Source organism: Hylobates moloch, unplaced genomic scaffold (genome assembly GCF_009828535.3).
Source record: "Hylobates moloch isolate HMO894 unplaced genomic scaffold, HMol_V3 SCAFFOLD_8, whole genome shotgun sequence".
Classification (NCBI taxonomy): domain Eukaryota; kingdom Metazoa; phylum Chordata; class Mammalia; order Primates; family Hylobatidae; genus Hylobates; species Hylobates moloch.
The window spans coordinates 58883586-58904969 of NW_026652283.1; the positions used below are offsets into that span (position 1 = coordinate 58883586).

General features: G+C 39.9%; 1 protein-coding gene and 1 long non-coding RNA gene across 10 annotated transcripts in view; one reads left to right on the plus strand and one right to left on the minus strand.

Annotated features, from left to right (window-relative positions):
* LOC131384092 (uncharacterized) overlaps positions 1-8314 on the plus strand; it is a 61369-nt gene extending 53055 nt beyond the window's left edge. Inside the window, exons 6-7 of the long non-coding RNA XR_009214609.1 lie at positions 434-700; positions 7863-8314. This is a non-coding gene — a long non-coding RNA (uncharacterized LOC131384092). The remainder of the gene's footprint in view (positions 1-433; positions 701-7862) is intronic.
* The window catches only part of LOC116473208 (rab GTPase-activating protein 1-like), a 293936-nt gene that overhangs the window by 43547 nt on the left and 229005 nt on the right, over positions 1-21384 (minus strand). The gene's annotated exons all lie outside the window — the stretch shown is intronic.

Below are 21384 nucleotides of genomic sequence, written 5' to 3' on the forward strand. Positions count from 1 at the left end.
GAACGGCAAACACATCCAGCACTTCCTATGTGCCAGGCACTGAGTGCTATATGCTTTACATGTATGAATTCATTTTAGCCTCACATCTCTGAAGTAGGTGCTATTCTATCATCTTCATTTTACAGAAGAAGAACAAAGGCACAGAAAGGTTAAATAGCTTGTCCAAGGCCACACAGCTAGTAAAGTGGGGATTAATTTGATCCACACAGTCTGGGTTTAATATCCTTGCTTTGAACTATTATACTATACTATCATCTTACTAACATTAAGTGTTTTATTTTGCTTTGTTTTTTAAATCTGTGTGCTATAATTGCACCTCCTTTACTTTTCTCCTGGTGTACTTGGTTAGTTATATATACTGCTTCAAACTGGCTAGGAAATACAGAACAAGAGAAATAATTGTCCTAAATATTTGTCCCTCTTTATTATCTAGAGGCAGATTTGGCCGAACAGCGGTATGAAATACATTTAGGTATGAGTTTCTGAAAGAAGACAACATAGACAGCACTACTTTCCTCTGCTGTTGACATCAGTCCTAGTGTGTCTTTGCACTAATGGCTAACTAGAGCCATGTAGTTATGGACAATTACTCCTGACTCCCTTAGAACTATGAACAGTGAATTAATGGAACTCTAAGAACTCACACATTGGCTCCCAGTGTCCCTATGACCCAAAGCTGGATATGTTCCTTACAGAATTGGTAAGTACATGCATGTGCTCATAACAAATACCTACTGTGTACAAGGCACTATGCCACATGCTATGTGGGATACAAAGAAAGTTATAACACAGTCCTTTCATCAAGAAACTTACAATAAATTTTAAAATTTTATTAATGCCATAACAGAAATATAAGCCTCATTCTATGATGGTGTAGAGGAGAATGAGTTCACAAATCCATCAGGAAATTTAGGATAGACTTTAAGGAAGAGATAGCATGTAAGCATCGTCCTGGAGGGAGGTTTTGCTATTGACCATTCCGAAGTGTCAGGGTTTTTTTTGTTTTGTTTTGTTTTGGTGGGGGGAGGAGGAGGGTATTTTGGTCGGGGGAGGAGGAGGGTATATATCAGTGCCTCCAAAGACTGAAGATAGGCATGGCCATAGGTCTCCTCACTACCTTTCTACCAGGTAGGAAGCATCTTCTGTTAGGTGATAGTCAACAGGCCCAAACAGTGCTCTGCCTCGGGTGACACTGTGCAGGCATTAGGCTACCTGGCTTGCCAGAATCTTATGTGTGGTTCATGTGCCAGAGGAACCTGTATGGTATTTCTGACCAATCCAATTTGAAATTATTTCTGACATCCTTTATGCTAACTAGAAAACTCTCTGGTGTAGATTTAAAGATAAGCAGGTTAAATTTACAGTAGTTATGTCCTCATTAGGGTATTTCCAATGCCAAACAAATACCCTTACATTATGTATTCCCATATCAGTGTTTCAAATGTTAATCAGTCGTGTCCAAGGTGTAGACTAACTAACACACTGTGTAGACTGAGGTGTTTTAATGTAAATTACAGATAGTATGACAGTAGGGTAGGGCTATGAGAGGGGTACAGGGAGGGACAAGATGTTCCAGATGGAAAGAACAACTTGTTATTGCTTATATCTTTCCTCATACCTAAAGGAAACTTCTGTAAGCAAAGGCATGGAGCTACAAAATGTGGGCCCACTAAATGTGCTAAGCAGTTAGTTCTGTTTGTTTGGGTGAGGAGCTAGATGACCTGGCATAAGGTACCTGCAGAGCAGGCCGGAAAGAATACACAAGCCAGATTGAAGACTGTCTAGGTTGCTGCCAGTCGCTGAAAGCATGAACCTATTTTGGTAGTTGCTAGCGCAGTGACCATATTTTCTGAAATAAAAACCAGGCAGATGGTCTTAACAGATGTTTGCATCCATTCTGGATATGAGAAGCAATTTGGAATACGAAAGAACCTAAAATACTAAAAGTTTTTGGATTGTTTTAGTAGCCGGGCTTATAAGGCAGAATATCTGACGTTAGAACTGTCTTTTAAAAGAAAAGTCTTGTCACAATGATGTGAAGAGATCACTGAGGTTTTAAAATAGTAAAAGGATCAAGACTGTTTTTACAAATATGAATCTGGAAATCATGTATATGCTAAAGTAGAAGGGAAGATAAAGAAAAGAAGAAAGGGTTAGGTGTAGTGGCCACACTTGTGATTCTAGTATTTTGGGAGGCTGAGATTAAAGGATCACTTGAGCTCAAGAGTTCAAGACCAGCCTGGGCAACAAAGCGAGACCCCATCTCTACAAAAAATTAAAAAAAAAAAAATTAGCCAGGCATGGTCAGTGGTGTGTGCCTGTAGTGTGCCTGTAGTCCCAGCTACTCCAGAGGCTGAAGCAGAAGAATCCCTTAAGTCCAGAAGTTTGAGGTTGCAGTGAGCTATGATCGATCATACAACTGCATTCCAGCCTGGGTGACAGAGCAGGATCCTGTCTCAAAAAAAAAAAAAAAAAAGAAAGAAAGAAACAAACAAACAAACAAACAAAAGGAGAAAGGTAGCAATTGAAAGGACATTTAGGAAGTTATGAAAATAAATCAGGAGAAAGGGACTTTGTGAAAAAGGCGACAGTAGAAAGGGAAAGGAAACAAGTTTTCCTAGTCATGGGAATCAGTCTATGTCACTCATGTAATAATCACATATGGCTGTTATGAGCTATTCCTGGGGTATGAATTTTCCAAACTCCACTGGGATGCCTTAAGGAAAAAATTCTGCCTTACTTACAGTTGGTATCTACTGCAACCCAACATAAACCTAAAGCAGATTTATTCAATTACGCATATTCTTACTGTCTCGTGATTCAAATGGAATTTGTTAATTAGTTAAATGTTGGAATAAAAGAAACAGATAAAGACTATATGCCTATACATTTTCCTCAAGTACGGGTGTTACAGGAGATATGTGATGACACAGAGCTGATAAGTGGAAAAACACAGAAATGCACTTAATATAGGATATTCTTGTTACCTAAATGAGAAAATTGTGATAACCAATTAAATTTGGCAGTTTTCTCTGATATATTTGACAGAGCCAATAATTACCTCTGTTCTGTGGGGCAATTTCTAAAATAATGCATAAGAATAAGACTATTTGAGAAGACCTTTTATACTATGCAATTGGAGCATTCCCTAAATCAAAACTCATTTCTTTTTTTCTTTTTTTTTTTTTTTTTTTTGTGAGACAGAGTCTCGCTCTATCACCCAGGCTGGTGCAATCTCAGCTTACTGCAACCTCCGCTTCTTGGGTTCAAGCAATTCTTCTGCCTCAGCCTCCCAAGTAGATGGGATAACAGGCACACACCACCACACCCAGCTAATTTTTGTATTTTTTTAGTAGAGATGGGGTTTTGCCGTGTTGGCCAGGCTGGTCTCAAACTCTTCACCTGAAGTGATTTGCCTGCCTCAGTCTCCCAAAGTGCTGGGATTACAGGCATGAGCCACCACACCTGGCCCAAAATTCATTTTCTTAATCTTGGATAGAACAAACATGACAGGAAAGTTAGAACACCAAGCTTGCTAGATTTTTAACACATAAACAACAGATATATACCTATCAATCCATCAAAGTATGTTCAAGATAATTCTCATTTCAGAAAAAACGGTAATATCAAACTTTCTAAAAATTGATTAAAAAAACGAATCATTTTTTATGTACAGAGTAAATCAAATGAGACTCTATCTGAAATTAGGCTTGGCCAAACACAAGTAAAGGAAAGACCCTAAGATTAGCTTATTTTGTGTGCCTCTTTAAGGTCCATCTACTGCAGTTTACACATAAACGATTGCTCTTCAAAGTCTGGGGTGGGGTGTTATTTATGTTCCCATTTCTATGGAAACTGTGGGGAGGCATAAAAAATATGGTATGGGAAAATGTGTATTTCAACCCTCACTTCCCTTCTACGCGTCCAGCCCAGCCCTCCTCATTTCCAGGGGAACAGGAGTTGAAAGACCTCTGGCAGCTGAAAGTAAAAGCTCACTAACGGATTGCAGCTGTTTGGCTGTCAGCTGAGAACTGCAAATGACAGTTTATCGCGGCTGTTAAAATTTTTAAATGATGTTTTCCCTAATAAATCCCCCACTGTAATAATTTACAAGGGGGAAACTGACTATATAACTAGTGCAAGGAAAAACACTCAATGGGATCTTCTGAAGCCGAGTCTGTTGCTGCCTTTCATAATTCCAATGTCACTGATCATTTTTCAGAGAATGACTGCAATAGGAAACACAGTGAAATCAAAAGTACCCTCATCAACTCACTCTGTCACAAACTTCCTCCAAATGGTGGGTGTGGAAAAGTACTCGGTAACTAATTAAACTGAGGATGGATGGAGAAAGGGAGAGGGAGGAAGAATCTAATTTAACATTTAAACACTATTTAATTATATTTTATTACAAGAAACTATGTGAAGATTGTCAGCTACCCACAGGGTGGGAACACTAAGCCTGGTGAATGTGCTAAAATCTAGACATAAGCCTTAGCAGGGAAATCTACAGACATACAGTATTGCTATCCAAATCACCTGAATTCAAGTAGTGAGGTATACCTGTTATTTCTTTAGTAATTGAAAAGGACAGGCTAAAACTTGCTAAAAATTACCCATTTCCCCTCTACATCCAAGGGCTTTGGAATACATATGTAAAATTATTTATAGATGGAAATCTGTGTTATATGCTTTTAGCTCAAGGGAAATATCCTCATTAATAACCTGAAATGTGACAGGCACAGTGGTTCATGCCTGTAATCCTAGCACTTTGGGAGGCGAAGGCAGGCAGATCACAAGGTCAGGAGTTTGAGACCAGCCTGGCCAACATGGTGAAACCCCATCTCTACTAAAATACAAAAAAAAAAAAAAAAAATTAGCTGGGCTTGGTGGCGGGCGCCTGTAATCCCAGCTACTTGGGAGGCTGAGGCAGGAGAACCACTTGAACCCAGGAGGTGAAGGTTGCAGGGAGCTGAGATCATGCCACTGCACTCCAGCCTGGGCAACAATGTGAGACTCCGTCTCAAAAATAATAATAATAATAATAATAATAACCTGAAATGAATGCCCTCATATAAAACACATACAAAGTTTGAAAAAGAAAAAATACATAATTCTTTTTGTTTTACATGTACATAGGTCAACTGTGTCTCTGAGCTACTTTTCATTGTTTTTGGAGAGGTTACTATCCCAAATTCTTCACTCTAAGTTGGCTTCTACTCACACATGCATCAGGCAAATACAAAACCTGAATATTTTCTTTCTTTTTTTTTTTTTTTTTTTCCAAGACAGAGTCTCGCTCTGTCACCCAGGCTGGAGTGCAGTGGCTGATCTCGGCTCACTGCAACCTCTGCCTTCCCGATTCAAGCAATTATCCTGCCTCAGCCTCCAGAGTAGCTGGGACTACAGGCACATGCCACCATGCCCGGCTAATTTTTGTATTTTTAGTAGAGACAGAGTTTCACCATATTGGCCAGGCTGCTCTCAAACTCCTGACCTCATGATCTGCCCTCTTCAGCCTCCCAAAGTGCTGGCGTGAGCTGCTGCACCTGGCCAAAACCTGAACATTTTCTAATGTGATTCCAACAAAATGGTGTCAAGAGTATTAACTAATAGGATAAGAGGGAAGTATTCTAACAGATCTTTGGGGCCAGTCTTCTTATTCTTACCAAAATCTCTAAGGTGGTATTTCCAAGATAAGAACAAACTGGAGGAGAACAAACTGGAGGAGCTCCAAGTTAGGACCTCTGGTTTTTCACTGTTGATTTTAGTATAGTCTTATTCTGTTTATTTCAAGAAGCACATGTTGAGAACCTACTTATCAACCAGCACCAGGCTGGGCACTGTGGCTCATGCCTGTAATCTCAGCACTTTGGGAGGCAGAGGCAGGTGGATCATTTGAGGTCAGGAGTTTGAGACCAGCCTGACCAACATGGTGAAACCCCATCTCTACTAAAAATACAAAAAAAAAAAAAAATTAGCTGGGCCTAGTGGCACATGCCTGTAATCCCAGCTACTCAGGAAGCTGAGGCAGGAGAATCGCTTGAACCTGGGAGGTGGAGGTTGCAGTGAGCTGAGATCGTGCCACTGCACTCCAGCCTGGGTGACAAAGACTCCATCTCAAACGAACAAACAAACAAACAAAACAAAACAAACCAGCACCAAGCACTGTAATACATTTATGACAGTTTCTAACTGCAAGATATATATATATATATTTTTTTTTTTAATGAAGTATTGCTATTTAAAAATTAATCTTGGGCTGGATGCAGTGGCTCATGCCTGTAATCCCAGCACTTTGGGGGGCCAAGGCAGGTGGATCGCCTGAGATTAGGAGTTTGAGACCAGCCTGGCCAACATGGTGAAACCCCATCTCTACTAAAAATGAAAAAAATTAGCTGGGCATGGTGGCAGGCACCTGTTATCCCAGCTACTCGTGAGGCTGAGGCAGGAAAATCGCCTGAACCAGGGAGGCAGAGGTTGCAGTGAGTCGAGCTCACACTAATGCACTCCAGCCTGGGCAACAAGAGCAAAACTCTGTCTCAAAAAGAAAAAAAAATTAATCTTGGCTGGGCTTGGTGGCTCAGGCCTGTAATCCCAGCACTTTGGGAGGCCGAAGTGGGTAGATCGCGTGAGGTCAGGAGTTTGAGGCCAGCCTGGCCAACACGGTGAAATCCTATCTCTACTAAAAATACAAAAATTACCCAGGTGTGGTGGCAGGAGTCTGTAGTCACAGCTGCTCGGGAGGCTGAGGCAGAAGAATCACTTGAACTCAGAGGTAGAGGTTGCAGTGAGCTCAGATTGTACCACTGCACTCCAGCCTGGGCAACAGAGCAAGGCGCCATCTCACAAAAAAAGAAAAACAAAAACAAATTAATCTTATAAAAATTATGGTCCTTTTTCATTCTCACTACAGACCTTGATGTACATGACGGTTGTCCTAAGATAATTTTTTCAAATGTCACTTATAGTGTAACATATAATTATATAAATGAAGCTATAAAATGCAAATTAATTGAAAAAAATGAAAGTGACATATAAACATGGGATCAAAGTAATAAGCTCTGGTACTTTCTAATTCTTAGTAAAGTTTCATCTTTTCATAAGCAAATATTTACTGGCTAACATCTTGATTAGGTTAGTGTTAGGGAGCACTTTGTTGTCTCTATAAGGTGTACAGTAATTTAGGTTCATAACATAAATCTGCCAATTTAAAGAATGCTTCAATTTATTTATTTATTTTTTGAGAGAGGGTCTTGCTCTGTTGCCCAGGCTGGAGTGGCACAGTGACATGCTCATGGCTCACTGCAGCCTTGACCTCCCAGGCTCAAGTGATCCTTCCACCACAGGAGCTGGGACTACAGGCATGCGCCACCATACCAAGCTAATTTTTGTATTTTTTGTGGAGACAGGGTTTCACCATGTTGCCCAGGCTGGTCTTGAATTCCTGGGCTCAAGCAATCTGCCTGCCTCAGCCTTCTGTGTAGCTGACACCACAGGTCTATGCCAGCACTCCCAACTAATTTTCTTATTTTTAGTAGAGACCGGGTCTTGCCACATTGCCCAGGCTGGTCTCAAACTCCTGGACTCAAGTGATTCTCTTACCTCAGCCTTCCAAAGTTGTGAGATTACCAGCGTGAGCTACTACACCCAGCAGAAGCTGCTCTTTCCTTGCTAAATATCATCATGTCCTTGGACTTTGTGTTCTCATCAATTCTAATATCAGCACTAGTGGTTGGTTTTTTTTCTGGATATATTTTCTACCCAGAAACAAAGTTAAATTTAAATCTACATACTGCAAAAACAAGTGTGCTTATCAAGACTTACTTTTTTTTTTTTTTTTTTTTTTTGGTGAGACATAGGTTTACTCTTGTTGTCCAGGCTGGAGTGCAATGGCGCAATCTTGGCTCACCGCATCCTCCGCCTTCCAGATTGAAGCGATTCTCCTGCCTCAGCCTTCCGAGTACCTGGGATTACAAGCACGTGCCACCACGCCCGGCTAATTTTGTATTTTTAGTAGAGACGGGGTTTCACCGTGTTGCCCAGGCTGATCTCGAACTCCTGATCTCAGGTGATCCGCCCGCCTCGGCCTCCCAAAGTGCTGGGATTACAGGCGTGAGCCACTGTGCCCGGCCAAGACTTACTCTTTACCAACCCTCACTGGGCATATATTGACAATCAGGACTTTTACAAAATTACAAAGTGTTACAGTGTCATGGCTCTTAAGGTAATCTCACAAAAATGTTGAAATCACAAATGATAATAAATTTAAAAGTCTACTATGTTATAATTTTCAGAATTTTAAGTCTTTCATGTTTCCTTTTTCAGTGTTAATGATTTTCTGAGACACATTTTCAAAGGATTATTTATAGGAACGAGACAAAATTAAGCCGAAGTCCATATTACATGAAACTTCATCTCCTAGGCTTTGTAAATGTGAGTGGGTATATGTTTATGTGTCTTGTTTCTTGTCTGGAAAAAGTCAGAAGTACTATATCTAGATATTCTCAAAACCTTAATCACATAAACTCAGAAAAACAGAACTCAAAGATATTTACAAAAATTTTGCAGTAAGACAATAAAAGCCTCCTTGAGAACAAAGACAATGAAAAATCATAAATATGAATCACCTTTAAGAAGGGAATCAGCTTTAATTCACGGGAATCTTTAATTTAAACTGAAACTATTTTAAAATTCAGGTTCTGTGTCCTAATTATCCCTTTTTGCTGACAGAAAAGCTAAAGGATACAGGACATATCTGACCCAGGAATCTAAGCAAATAACATACTACCTGGCTAATCCAGTTGAGGTGAAGGTCACAATACTGAATTTGAATATGCTGTGTTCTCTACTGTAAATAAAGTATTTTGTTTATCTTTTCATGCCACTCAAGAAAAACAGATAAAACTTTCTTATTCTCAAATTGCTTTATACGGAGCCTATCTTATTTACCTGAAATGTAAGCCTCCATGTCTATATATAAGTAAAATTTGTGAAGCATATATATGTATACACACACACACACACACACACACACACACACACACACACATATACACACACACATACACATATATGAATGAGATGGGGTATCACTCTGATTCCTAGGCTGGCGTGCAGTGGTGTGATCTCAGTTTACTGAAGGCATGACCTCCTGGGCTCAAGCCATTCTACCATCTTACCCTCCTGAGTAGCTGGGACCACAGGTGCATGCCACCACTAGTAGCTAATTTTTGTATTTTTTTGTGGAGATGAGGTTTTGCCATGCTCCCCAGCTGGTCTCGAACTCCTGGGCTCAAGCAGTTGATCCACCTGCCTCAGCCTCCCAAAGTGCTGGGATTACAGGCGCAAGCCACCATGCCTGGCCTTGAAGCATATTTTTGATACTGTAGAAAACACAGCCAGTACGGGAGAGTAACAGTTCATTAATTGTACATTCTTACATCAGATGTGAGCTTAAAATAAGTAAAAACTGTACAACTTTCGGCCGGGCGTGGTGGCTCATGCCTGTAATCCCAGCACTTGGGAGGCCGAGGCAGGTGGATCACCTGAGGTCAGGAGTTCGAGACCAGCCTGACCTACATGGTGAAACCCCGTCTCTACTAAAAATACAAAATTAGCTGGGCATGGTGGTGCATGCCTGTAACCCCAGCTACTTGGGTGGCTGAGGCAGGAGAATTGCTTGAACCCAGGAGGTGGAGGTTGCAGTGAGCTGAGATCATGCCATTGTACTCCAGCCTGGGCAACAGAGCGAGATGCCATCTCAAAATAACAACAACAACAAAAAAAACAAAAACGAAAACTGCAAAACTTTTATTTCTTTGATATTAATTTCTGGTCCTTCCTTTAACTATTTATTAACTGTAAGGATTTAATTAAAACGTTTGTATACCAAAAAGACAAAGCACAGTTTAATTCGCGTATAATTCCTTGATTTTCCCTAGAGGATTGGGTTTTCCACGGATGGTGGGTTGAACTGGATAATTATTCCAGTCTTGATCCATATGGGAGGACTTCATTTCTAGGATGGCTCCAAAGCCCTAAAAAATGGTACCAAGACCTTGACAACCAAGGAGTCTTCATTATGCCAGAGATAACCTAGATGCAGGATAGAATACTAAGTTGAGACTCTATCTCTCCTTTGGATAGTGGGTCTCAAACAGTAGTATGTGCCAGAATTCCCTAGAAAGCTTGTTAAAGCACAAATTGCTGGGCCCCATATCCAGAGTTTCTGATTCAGATCTGAGATGGAGCCTAAGAATCTGCATTTCCAAGAAGTTCCCAGGGGGTGCTGATGTTCAGATCACATTTGGAGAACTTCTACTCTAGTTTCTCACTTCTTTAAGGTAAACTCTTCAGTACTTTTCAGTCATTCAATTTTCTTTGGTATCCAAACCCATGAAAACAGTGCAGTTTTTCATGTGCTTGGGGAGACCTGGCTCAAGCAACGTAATGAGGGCATTTATGAAGAGTGGCAGCCTGACACGGATGTGTTGGAGCCCAAGCACAATGTCAGAAAGGCATCTATGGAAGGGTGCAATCTGGCATGTAGCATTTTAACAGGGTGAGGAGGGCAACCACACAATTAAAGCGGTGGCTACTTGGCAAACACTGAGGGATTTATCAGTAAGTTCAGGATCCAGAAAGATGAAAAACTAGAATGAGCTCTGTGGGGTTGAAGAAATACAGGTGCAAATGCATATAAATGTATGTATGTGTGTGTGTGTGTGTATGTATGTATGTATGTATGTATGTATGTATGTATGTGTTTAGTCCCTAGTTCTGTCTGCTGAGAAGATCTAGAAGCAACAATACATATCCAGAAGCAATGAGCAAATCTGCTGCACAGATCTTGGTTGCTATATATCAGTGTCTACTAAAAAGAACCAGGGCTAGTTGGAGAAATACCTGATTCTAGGGCTAGTGCCAGGAAAGTACAAAAAGAGCCTGGAATATCTTGCTTTTCCAAAAGCAAGTTACGCTTGAAGAATAATGGAAACATGTCAAAAGGACACAAAAGCCATCCCGAAGGAGCTCCCAGTGGCCAAGTAGGGGATAATTTCAGCATTAAAATAAATAATGGTAGCATAAGATATAATACTGAATAAACAGGAAATCATGATTCTATATATAAGTGAAATAAATTGAAAGTTTTATTAGGAGTTGGATATTTATATAATTTCAAAGTACTTCTCCACAAAATTCTTATTAGTCATGAAGGGAAGCAGAGCAACTTTACATAAAGAACCCTGCAGAAATCACCTTGGTCAAATGATCAGAGTAAGCATCACCAGCCAATGAGACAAATTAAAATCATACTCCATCTGATAGAATGAATGGGATGAGAAAAACAGCATCACTTCTATAATATTCTTGCTCATGATACATATCCTAAATCTAATCTTAAGGAACCACCAGACAAACTCAAATGGAGAAACATTCTACTAAATAACTAGCTTGTCATCTTCAAAAGTATAAACATTATAAAAGTCGAAGACTGAGAAACTATTCCAGGCTGAGGGTGACTAAGGAGAGAGTTAAACACAGCATCAGGCTCAGCATTCTTCTTTTAAAAAAAAAAAAAAGTATTAAATAAATGAATAAACATCCCTCTTTGAAAACTTTAGAGAAAAGGATCACTTCCTGGAGTGGTTTCCTTCATCCTATATGAAGGAAAAGTACCAGATGATTCCTCTGGGTCCTTTCTAATTTACCAATTCTACTCTGTTTACTATCTAACTGCTTATCTATCATTCAGAGCTCAAGGTATAGTCAGTGTTTTGAGCAAGTATAGCTCAAAACTTCACTGGACAGGCAAAAAAAAAACAAAAAAAAACCATACCAAAAAAGCAGTCTAAGGAAATTTTATAATTTAAATCTTATTTTAATGGTAAGCAGGCAAGCCTCAAAAATCTACCCCTACGTACAAAATGGAAGGCAAACAATGTCTTCTACCAGAGAAGCCAACATGTACAATCTTTCACATGATATTTCTCCACTTGATTGTAGGTTCAAACAGGAAGTAATAAAAAGCAATATATTTAATTTTTGTAGGTGAAATATTAACAAAGACTTCTGGTATAAAATAGAAGTCATCTTTTGCTTTCTTTAGTGCACAGGAGACCAATGGCAAGTGGTAAATGCACATCTAAAGTACCATCAGTTTATTTTATAACTGAACTTGAGATGGCTACAGCTTACAAATTAATTAAAATTTTTAATACCTTTAGGCAAAGAGCAAAATAGAACTACATGGCTGAGATGACTAATATAGCCTAGTAAAACATATGACAATAACTGTTTCTTCCCTAGTCTCTTTTTAAAAAAACATGCAAGTCTTTCCAGGGCTGAAGCTAGGTTTAATCTGGCTCAGAAGTACTGGCTTCTATTTAGCTTGAAAAGCCTCACAAAGAAAATCTCTGAAAGAGGATCAGTGAAACAAAGCACTATCTGTTGGAAGTCATAAGGAATGACTTCCCTTATTCAAAGCATTCAAAGCTAGGCCTAGAACTAGGGTATTAGAATATCAGTCTCACCATTAGCAGCAGGGATTCTGATTTTTATTTTCAGAATATAATGCAAAGAATATCCCATCAGCTTTGCCTTTTAAATAAAATGAGAAATATTCATCATATAAGAAAATACCAAGTTTTGCTGGACACATATTCATTCCCATCACCCACCGTATATTGTAAAATACCCTGAGAATAAAATTATAAATTAAGAGCATTCACTCTGCTTACTTTGTTACTCTGTTTTAAAAGAGGGGACAATGATGGGATGATTTTTAAATGTTTCTGGCTAAAGTAACAAAAAAAAAAATCCCACTAAATTTGGGATTAAAAGCCAAACTATCCCCTACTTGGTAAATTAGAACATGGTAAGTTCCTTTACTTGGAATCTGGTTGTTTCATATTCATTTGAATTTTAAAAATGCACCCACTATTAGATTATTAATTTCAGTGGGTATGACATCAATATTATGGTTATGATTTTAAAGTCCTTATGTGTTAAGATATATACTTAAGTATTTATGAGTAAAATGATATGTCTGAAATTTTTACTTAATACTCCTGCAAAAAAAGTTGGGGAGAGATAAAACAAGAAAAGCATGAGGCTGAAGGTTACTGAAGCTGGGTGATGACTACGTGGATGTTCACGGTGCTGTTCTCTCTACTTTTGTGTATGTTTGACAACTTAAAAATGGGTTTGTAGGCTGGACACAGTGGCTCATGCCTATAATCCCAGCATTTTGGAAGGCCAAGGTGGGAGGATTGCTGGAGCCCAGGAGTTTAATACCAGCCTGGAGAACACATTGAAACCCCATCTCTACAAAAAATAAAAACAAATTAGCCAGGCATGGTGGCATGTGACTGCAGGCACAGCTACCAGAGAGACTGAGGTAGGAGGACCGCTTGAGCCCAGGAAGCCAAGATCCTGCCATCTGACACTGTACTCCAGCCTGGGTGACAGAGCAAGATCCTGTCTCAAAAAAAAAAAAAAGTTTGATCTGGGTGTGGTGGTATATACACTTGTAATCTCAGCTACTTGAGAGGCTGAGGCAGGAGGACTGCTAGAGGCCAGGAGTTCAAGGCCAGTCTGGTCAACAAAGTGAGTCCCCATCTCATAAGTAAATACATAAAATAAAAATTTTTAAAGGAGTTAAAGAAATTACTTTTAGCAGCCAGCCATGGTAGCTCACACCTGTAATCCCAGCACTTTGGGAGCACAAGGTGAGTGTATTGCATGAGCCCAGGAGTTTGAGACCAGCCAGAGCAACATGGCAAAACTCTGTCTTTCCAAAAAAAAAAAAAAAAAAAAAAAATCTGGCATGGTGGCACGTGTCTGTAGTCCCAGGTACTCAGGAGGCTGAGGTGGGAGGATCACTTGAGCCCAGGAGGTTGAGGCTGCAGTGAGCTGAGGTTGCATCACTGCACTCCAGCCTGGGAGACAGAGCAAGACTCTATCTCAAAAAAAAAAAAAAAAAAATTTATTAAATTTTGCTTTAAAATCAGTAGAGATGAACACACACTTCCTAAATTTCTTATTTATTTATTTATTTATTTATTTATTTACTTACTTACTTATTTTTTGTAGAGACAGTGTCTCCCTCTGTCACCCAGGCTGGAGTATAGTGCAGTGATATGATCATAGCTCACTGTAGCCTCAACCTCTTGGGCTCAAGCGATACTCTTGCCTCAGCTGCCTCGTAGTTGGGACTACAGGCGCATGCCACTACACCTGGCTGATTTTTAAAATTTCCTTGTGGAGATAGGATCTCATTATGTTGCGCAGGGTGGTCTCAAACTCTGGCCTCAAGTGATCCTCCCTCCCAGCTTGGCCTCCCAAAGTGCTGGGATTACAGGCATGAACCACTGTGTCTGGCCCCTAAATTTCTAACTAATTAAAGCAGACGAACCAGTCATATTTTTTTACCTAACTGAGGAATACAATCCTTCAATACTGACAGTTGAAAGTGAGGAAGAGAGTAGTAAATAAACCAGGAGAGTGGCATCTCAGACAATTTCCTTCCAGCATCCTATTCTCAGTTACTTCCAGTTATTCTTTTGTTTACCAAATACAACTGTTAAAACCCCAATAAACAGCCAATCTTCTTTTTCATTATTATTGTATTTTAAGTTCTAGGGTACACGTGCACAGTGTTCAGGTTTGTTACATATGTATACATTTGCCATGTTGGTGTGCTGCACCCATTAACTCGTCATTTACATTAGGTATATCTCCTAATGCTATCCCTTCCCCCAGCCCCCACCCCACGACAGGCCCCGGTGTGTGATGTTCCCCTTCCTGTGTCCAAGTGTTCTCATTGTTCAATTCCCACCTATGAGTGAGAACTTAACAGCCAATCTTCTTTACAAGGTGGGGTTCATAGTGGAAAAACATGACAAGAGAATTAGGATAGATATTTAAAAATCACTGCTATATTTGTTTGTTTACATGTCTGTACCCCAGCCAGCCAGAGAGATCCTCCAGGGTAGAGACAGGCTCTAACTAGTTCCCAGCACTAGCACTGAGCCTGGTATATAGCAGGTAATCAATAAATATTAACTGACTGAATAAATTCAAAAGAAAGAAAATCCCCAAAGAGAGGAAAATAGAAAAAACTTCTTCATAAAGAGAGAAAAAAAGGCAACAAATTTGCAAAAGATTGCAGGTCAGGCAATCTGTTTCCCTCAATCAGTAGACAATCATTGCAATCATTTCCGGAGTTCCCTAAGGCTCCACCCAGGACTCAATGTAGATAATGAAATTAACAGTTAACAAGGCTTTTGCTTTCATTATTTTCCTTTTGGAATAATCCCTTTCTCTTTTATCTCAATCATTGCCTGTCTGCTTGTTCTTTTGTTTATTCATCTATCCCTTATACGTGAACTGAATACCTTCACTGTGTTAGGAATACAATGGTGAATAAAATAGTCACAACCTTCAAGATACTAGATACAACTCTAGTAGATGAAATAAATATATAAATGAATAAAGACCATACAATTTCAAAAGATTAAAGTTTATATGGCATAGGAGGGTGTACAAAGATTCAACGGTCTACTCTATCTGGAAGTTAGGACATATATTATGGAGGTAGATAAGGCTTGGCTGGGCCTGGGAAAATGAGTAACTGCTGGACAGCTAGACAAAGAGAGGAATGCTAAATAAAGGCCCCAAGGAATGACTGATTTGCTGGCAAATCAGTGGGAAGTAGAGTGCACAAGAAGGGTCTGCAAGGCTGGAGAAGGAAGGGCCAGATCTTGAAGGGCCTTATAGGGCACAGTAAGGAGTTCAAATTTGTGAAGGCTACAGATTAGGGAATCACTGAAGGATTTTAGTCAAAGGAATTTTCTGCTCTGGCAGGTATATGGAGAATAATTATGCAACAAAGAAAGAATAGAGAGGCAAGGACAATATTGAAAATGACAGGATCTGGTCACTGGGCAGCTGTGAGCAATGCCTAGATTAGCTCCTAAGATTTTAGGCTGAATGTTACTATTCTTTGAAATAGGGAAGTGAGATGAAAGAGTAGCTTTAGAGGGGTTCAATTTTACATTTCAGATTTTTTAACAGCTTCATTTTTACTATGTAAAATATTATTTTAAAAGAAGAAACATCATCCAGCTGTGGTGGTGGGCATCTATAGTCCTAGCTACTCGGGATGCCAAGGCAGGAAAATCACTTGAACCCAGGATTTCGGTGCTATAGTGCACTATGATCATGCCTGTGACTAGCCATTGCACTCCAGCCTGATCAACATAGCAAAACCATGTCTCTAAAATGTCTTTAGAAAGAGAGGAAATATGGCTTGGTGTGTTGTCTCATTCCTGTAATCACAGCACTTTGGGAGACCAAGGCAGGAGGACTGCATGAGCTCAGGAGTTCGAGACCAGCCTGGGCAATACAGCGAGACCCTATCTCTAATTTAAAAAAAGAAGAAGAAATATTACTATAATTCACATATTAAAGGATAAAAATCACAAATTCATCAACAGATACACAAAAAACACTTAATAAAATTAAATACCTATTAATACTAGGTTGGTGCAAAAGTAATTGCAGTTTTAATAATTAAAAATCTTGGCAAATTAGTAGAATTTGAATAGAATAGAATAGACTATTAACTATTAACCCAACATAAATTATCAGTCTGAACCTAAAGCACACAAAATCTTCAACAGTGAAATCTTAAAAACATTCCCTTTAAAATCAGGAACAACATAAGGATGCTTATTGTCATGGCCTCCCCCTTTTTTTTTTCCTTTTTTGAGACGGAGTCTTATTCTGTCACCCAGGCTGGAGTGCAGTGGTGCAATCTCAGCTCGCTGCAACCTCTGCCTCCTGCGTTCAAGCGATTCTTCTGCATCAGCCTCCGGAGTAACTGGAATTACAGGTGCGTGCCACCATGCCTGGCTAATTTTTGTATTTTTAGTAGAGACGGGGTTTCACCATATTGGCCAGGCTGGTCTCAAACTCCTGACCTCGTGATCCACCTGCCTAGGCCTCCCAAAGTGCTGGGATTACAGGTGTGAGCCACCGTGTCCGGCCGTCATGGCCGTTTTAACAGAGAAGTTACTGTTGATGCAGTAAGATGATGTAATAAATATAAAGTTAAAAATTAGAAAAGGCAAAAATCTTCATTTTTTACAGACGATTGTAGTCATTTAATTAGAAAAATCTAAAACAATATATTGATAAAAAATAAAACCATTTAGAAAGATGTTAACAAGTTTGTTAGATACAAGATTAATTTACAAAGTTAATAGTATGTCTATACACTAGCAACAACCAATTTAAAAGGTAATAAAAACAGAGCCCATTCATTCTTACTACAAAAACTTAAGGTCTTCGGAAATAAATCTAATGATAAAACCTCTATGCGGAATTTTCTAAAAACTTTGGTTAACATAAAAGAGGGCTTAAATAAAATGGATGGGGAGACTGAACAATATTAAGATATCAATTCTTCCAAAATTAATTCATAAATTTAACACACTTCTATTCAATATCTCAAAGGATTTTTAAAATATGAGCCTTGACAAAGTGATCAAAAAATTCTTACTGAAGAGCAAAGGACCAGGAATAGTGAAACAATAATAAAGGAAAGGGCATTTGCTCTACTAGACATCAAAGATTTATAATAAGTTTTACTAGTTGAAACTGTGACATACTAGCTCAGGAACAGGTCAACAAATCAGAATTAAAGAGCCCGGACACAAAACTAAGGCAGTATTATTACAAATCGGTGGGGAAAAGATAAGTTATTTAATAAATGTTGGTCAGACAACTGGCGATCAAAATGAGAAAAATAGGCAGGGTATGGTGGCGCACACCTGTAGTCCCAGCTACTTGGGAGGCTGAGGCATGAGAATCACTTGAACCTGGGAGCAGAGGTTGCAGTCAGCCAAGATCACACCACTGCAGCCTGGTAACAGAACAAGAGTGTCAAAAAAAAAAAAAAAAAAAAAACCCCAAAAAACCAAAATAACAAAATGAGAAAAATCAGGTTCTCTATCTCACATTATATTTTTTTAATTGCACAAAAAACTAAAAATTGAAATAAGAAAAACAAATATTCAAAAAAATTTACATATAGAACATTTTCATCTTTATGAAAACCTATAAATTCAGTTTTTGTTTTGTTTTGTTTTGTTTTTTTTGAGACGGAGTCTCGCTCTGTCGCCCAGGCTGGAGTGCAGTGGCCCAATCTCGGCTCACTGCAAGCTCCGCCTCCCGGGTTCACGCCATTCTCCCGCCTCAGCCTCTCCCAGTAGCTGGGACTACAGGCGCCTGCCACCACGACCGGCTAATTTTTTTTTTTTTTTTGTATTTTTAGTAGAGACAGGGTTTCACCGTGGTCTCGATCTCCTGACCTCGTGATCTGCCCGCCTCGGCCTCCCAAAGTGCTAGGATTACAAGCGTGAGCCACCGTGCCCGGCCAAATTCAGTTTTTAAAAAGAGGATAATTAACAATTCTTCTCCTCCTCAAGTTCTTATCATCTATGATTCATAAGGAAGAAATTTAAAGTATGAGACCAAAAGTACAAATCATAAAAGAATTACAGACCAAATGCCTTGCCATGGCCTACAAGGCCCTCCCCTACCTGGCTCGCTTTCTCCCCCGCTATTCTCCATCTGGTCTCCTCCACTCTCCTCTTATCTCACCATGCTCCAGCCTCCTTGTGGTTCCTCAGGTACATCAGACATGTCCTGCCAAGGTTTTTTCACCAGCTGTTTTTTTTTTTTTTTTTTTGGAGACTGAGTCTCAAGTCTCGCTCTGTCTCCCAGGATGGAGTGCAGTGGCGCGATCTCGACTCACTGTAAGCTCCGCCTCCCGGGTTCACGCCATTCTCCTGCCTCAACCTCCCGAGTAGCTGGGACTACAGGCGCCCGCCACCACGCCTGGCTAATTTTTTGTATTTTTAGAAGAGACGGGGTTTCACCGTGTTAGCCAGGATGGTCTCAATCTCCTGCCTGACCTTGTGATCCGCCCCCCTCAGCCTCCCAAAGTGCTGGGATTACAGGCGTGAGCCACCAGGCCCGGCCCACCCGCTCTTTTCTCCTTTGAACATTCTTCCCTCTATCTAGCCATGTAGATGGATCACTTCCTTGCTTCAGTCAAGTCCTTGCGCAAATGTACCTTTTCAGTGAAATCTACCCTTACTACCCTATTTAACACTGCAGTCTTCCAGCACTACTGATCTTCCTGACCTTGTCCTATTTTTTCCATATTAGTTATCTTCTAATATACAGTATTATGTATTTTTACTTAGGGATTGTGTTTATTGCCTGTCTCTACTTAAACTTAAGCTCTACTAAGTAGGGAATTCTCGGGGTCTGTAATAGTGACTGGTTTTTCTTAATTTGAGAGTTAACATGTTCCAGGCTTAAGGAAAGTCATCATAAGTTGACACCATCGTGCCAGTTGAGATTATCCTTTGATGCAAGGCTCTGGGGAAGATGGGAAGGACCAGATCTAAAGCAAGGTTGACTAGATTAATGTTGAATAGCAGGGGGACAAAATCTTTTCTGGACCTGGAGAAAAGTAATGCATCTGAGCAGAATCCAATTACCCTAAATGTTCTGGGAAGTAGGAAGCAAAGTCATCCTTTAGAGTTCTCCATAAATGCCGTTTCTTTCTTGAAGTCCTCTCTTCTGATTCTGCAGTGAGAGATGCTCTTTCCCCTTTTCTAGATTTCCATAGTACTTTGTATCTTTCTTTCTTTTTTTTTTTTTTGAGACAGAGTCTTGCTCTGTTGCCACATTGGAGTGCACTGGCACAATCTCGGCTCACTTCAACCTCTGCCTCCCAGGTTCAAGAGATTCTCCTGCCTCAGCCTCCCAAGTAGCTGGGACTACAGGCACACACTATCATGCCTGGCTGATTTTTGTATTTTTAGTAAAGATGGGGTTTCACCATGTTGGCCAGGATAGTCTCAATCTCTCGACCTCGTGATCCACTCACTTCAGCCTCCCAAAGTGCTGGGATTACAGGTGTGAGCCACTGCACCCAGCCAGTACTTTGTATCTTTCTTATGAAGCTTACTAGACTGTCCAGTAGTTTGAAAGTGAATGCTTACAAGACCTGAACCAGGTGTAATAGCTTAGTCATATTTGCATCTCCTAATGAAACTACTCAGCAGTGTAAGTTTTGACTAAATACTTTCCTGATTAAATCTTAGAAGTGACAAAAGCTACAATTAAACAAACTGACTTTTTCTTTTTTTTTTTTTTTTGAGACAGTCTCGCTCAGTCACCCAGGCTGGAATGCAGTGGCATGATTTCAGCTCACTGCAACCTCCGCCTCCCAGGTTGATGCAATTCTCCTGCCTCAGCCTCCCAAGTAGCTGGGATTACAGGCACGTGCCACCACACCCAGCTAATTTTTGTATTTTTAGTAGAGATGGGGTTTCAACATGTTGGCCAGGCTGTCTCAAACTCCCGACCTCAAGTGATCCACCCGCCTGGGCTCCCAAAGTGCTGAGATTACAGGCATAAGCCACCGTACTTGGTCAGCAAACTGACTTCTAAATGTTTGTTTATATACAATATCCTCAAATAATTAACATTATTATATAATTTGGCTATGTGTCACTTATCCAGACAGGGCACTAGGGTAAGGCTTTGAGCTCCAGCTCATTGAGGAGGTGCTGAAATAAACTATTTAAAACCTTTCATTGTTTTTGAAAAATGGTAATCTATTCAATAAAGCCTCCATATACACTTTATATGTCTTTATTACCCAATAAACATTCACTGAATACCTACTGTGCTTTACACAAATCAGTCTTAAGGTTGATTTCAGTTTTCTCCAATATCTAGATAGCCAATAAATAATGGTAATGATAATAATGACTAACATTTACTGAAGATTTCCTATGTCCCATGTGCTGTTATAAGCATATAACCCAACTTACCTTATTTAATTCTTACAACTCTATAGATGTGCTCTACTTTTTTTTTTTCTGAGATAGGGTCTTGTTCTGTTACCCAAGCTGGAGTACAGTGATGTGACCGTAGTTCTGCAGCCTCAATCTCCTTGACCCCCCAAGTAGCTGGGACCACAGGCATGTGCCACCATACTTGGCTGTTTGATATTTTTGTAGAGACAAGGTCTCCCTATGTTGCCCGGGCTGGTCTCAAACTCCTGGGCTCAAGTGATTCTTCTACCTGGGCCTCCCAAAGTGCTGGGATTCTAGGCATGAGCCACTGTGCCTGGCCTGTCCTCTATAATTGGCTACATTTTATAGAACAGGAAATCAAGGTTCAACAAGATTAAGTTGATTTGCCTAAAATCACACAGCTGGTAGCTGGCACAGAAGGGATTTGAACTAAGACAGAGCCCACACTTTTAACCACTACACTGAATTTCTTCAC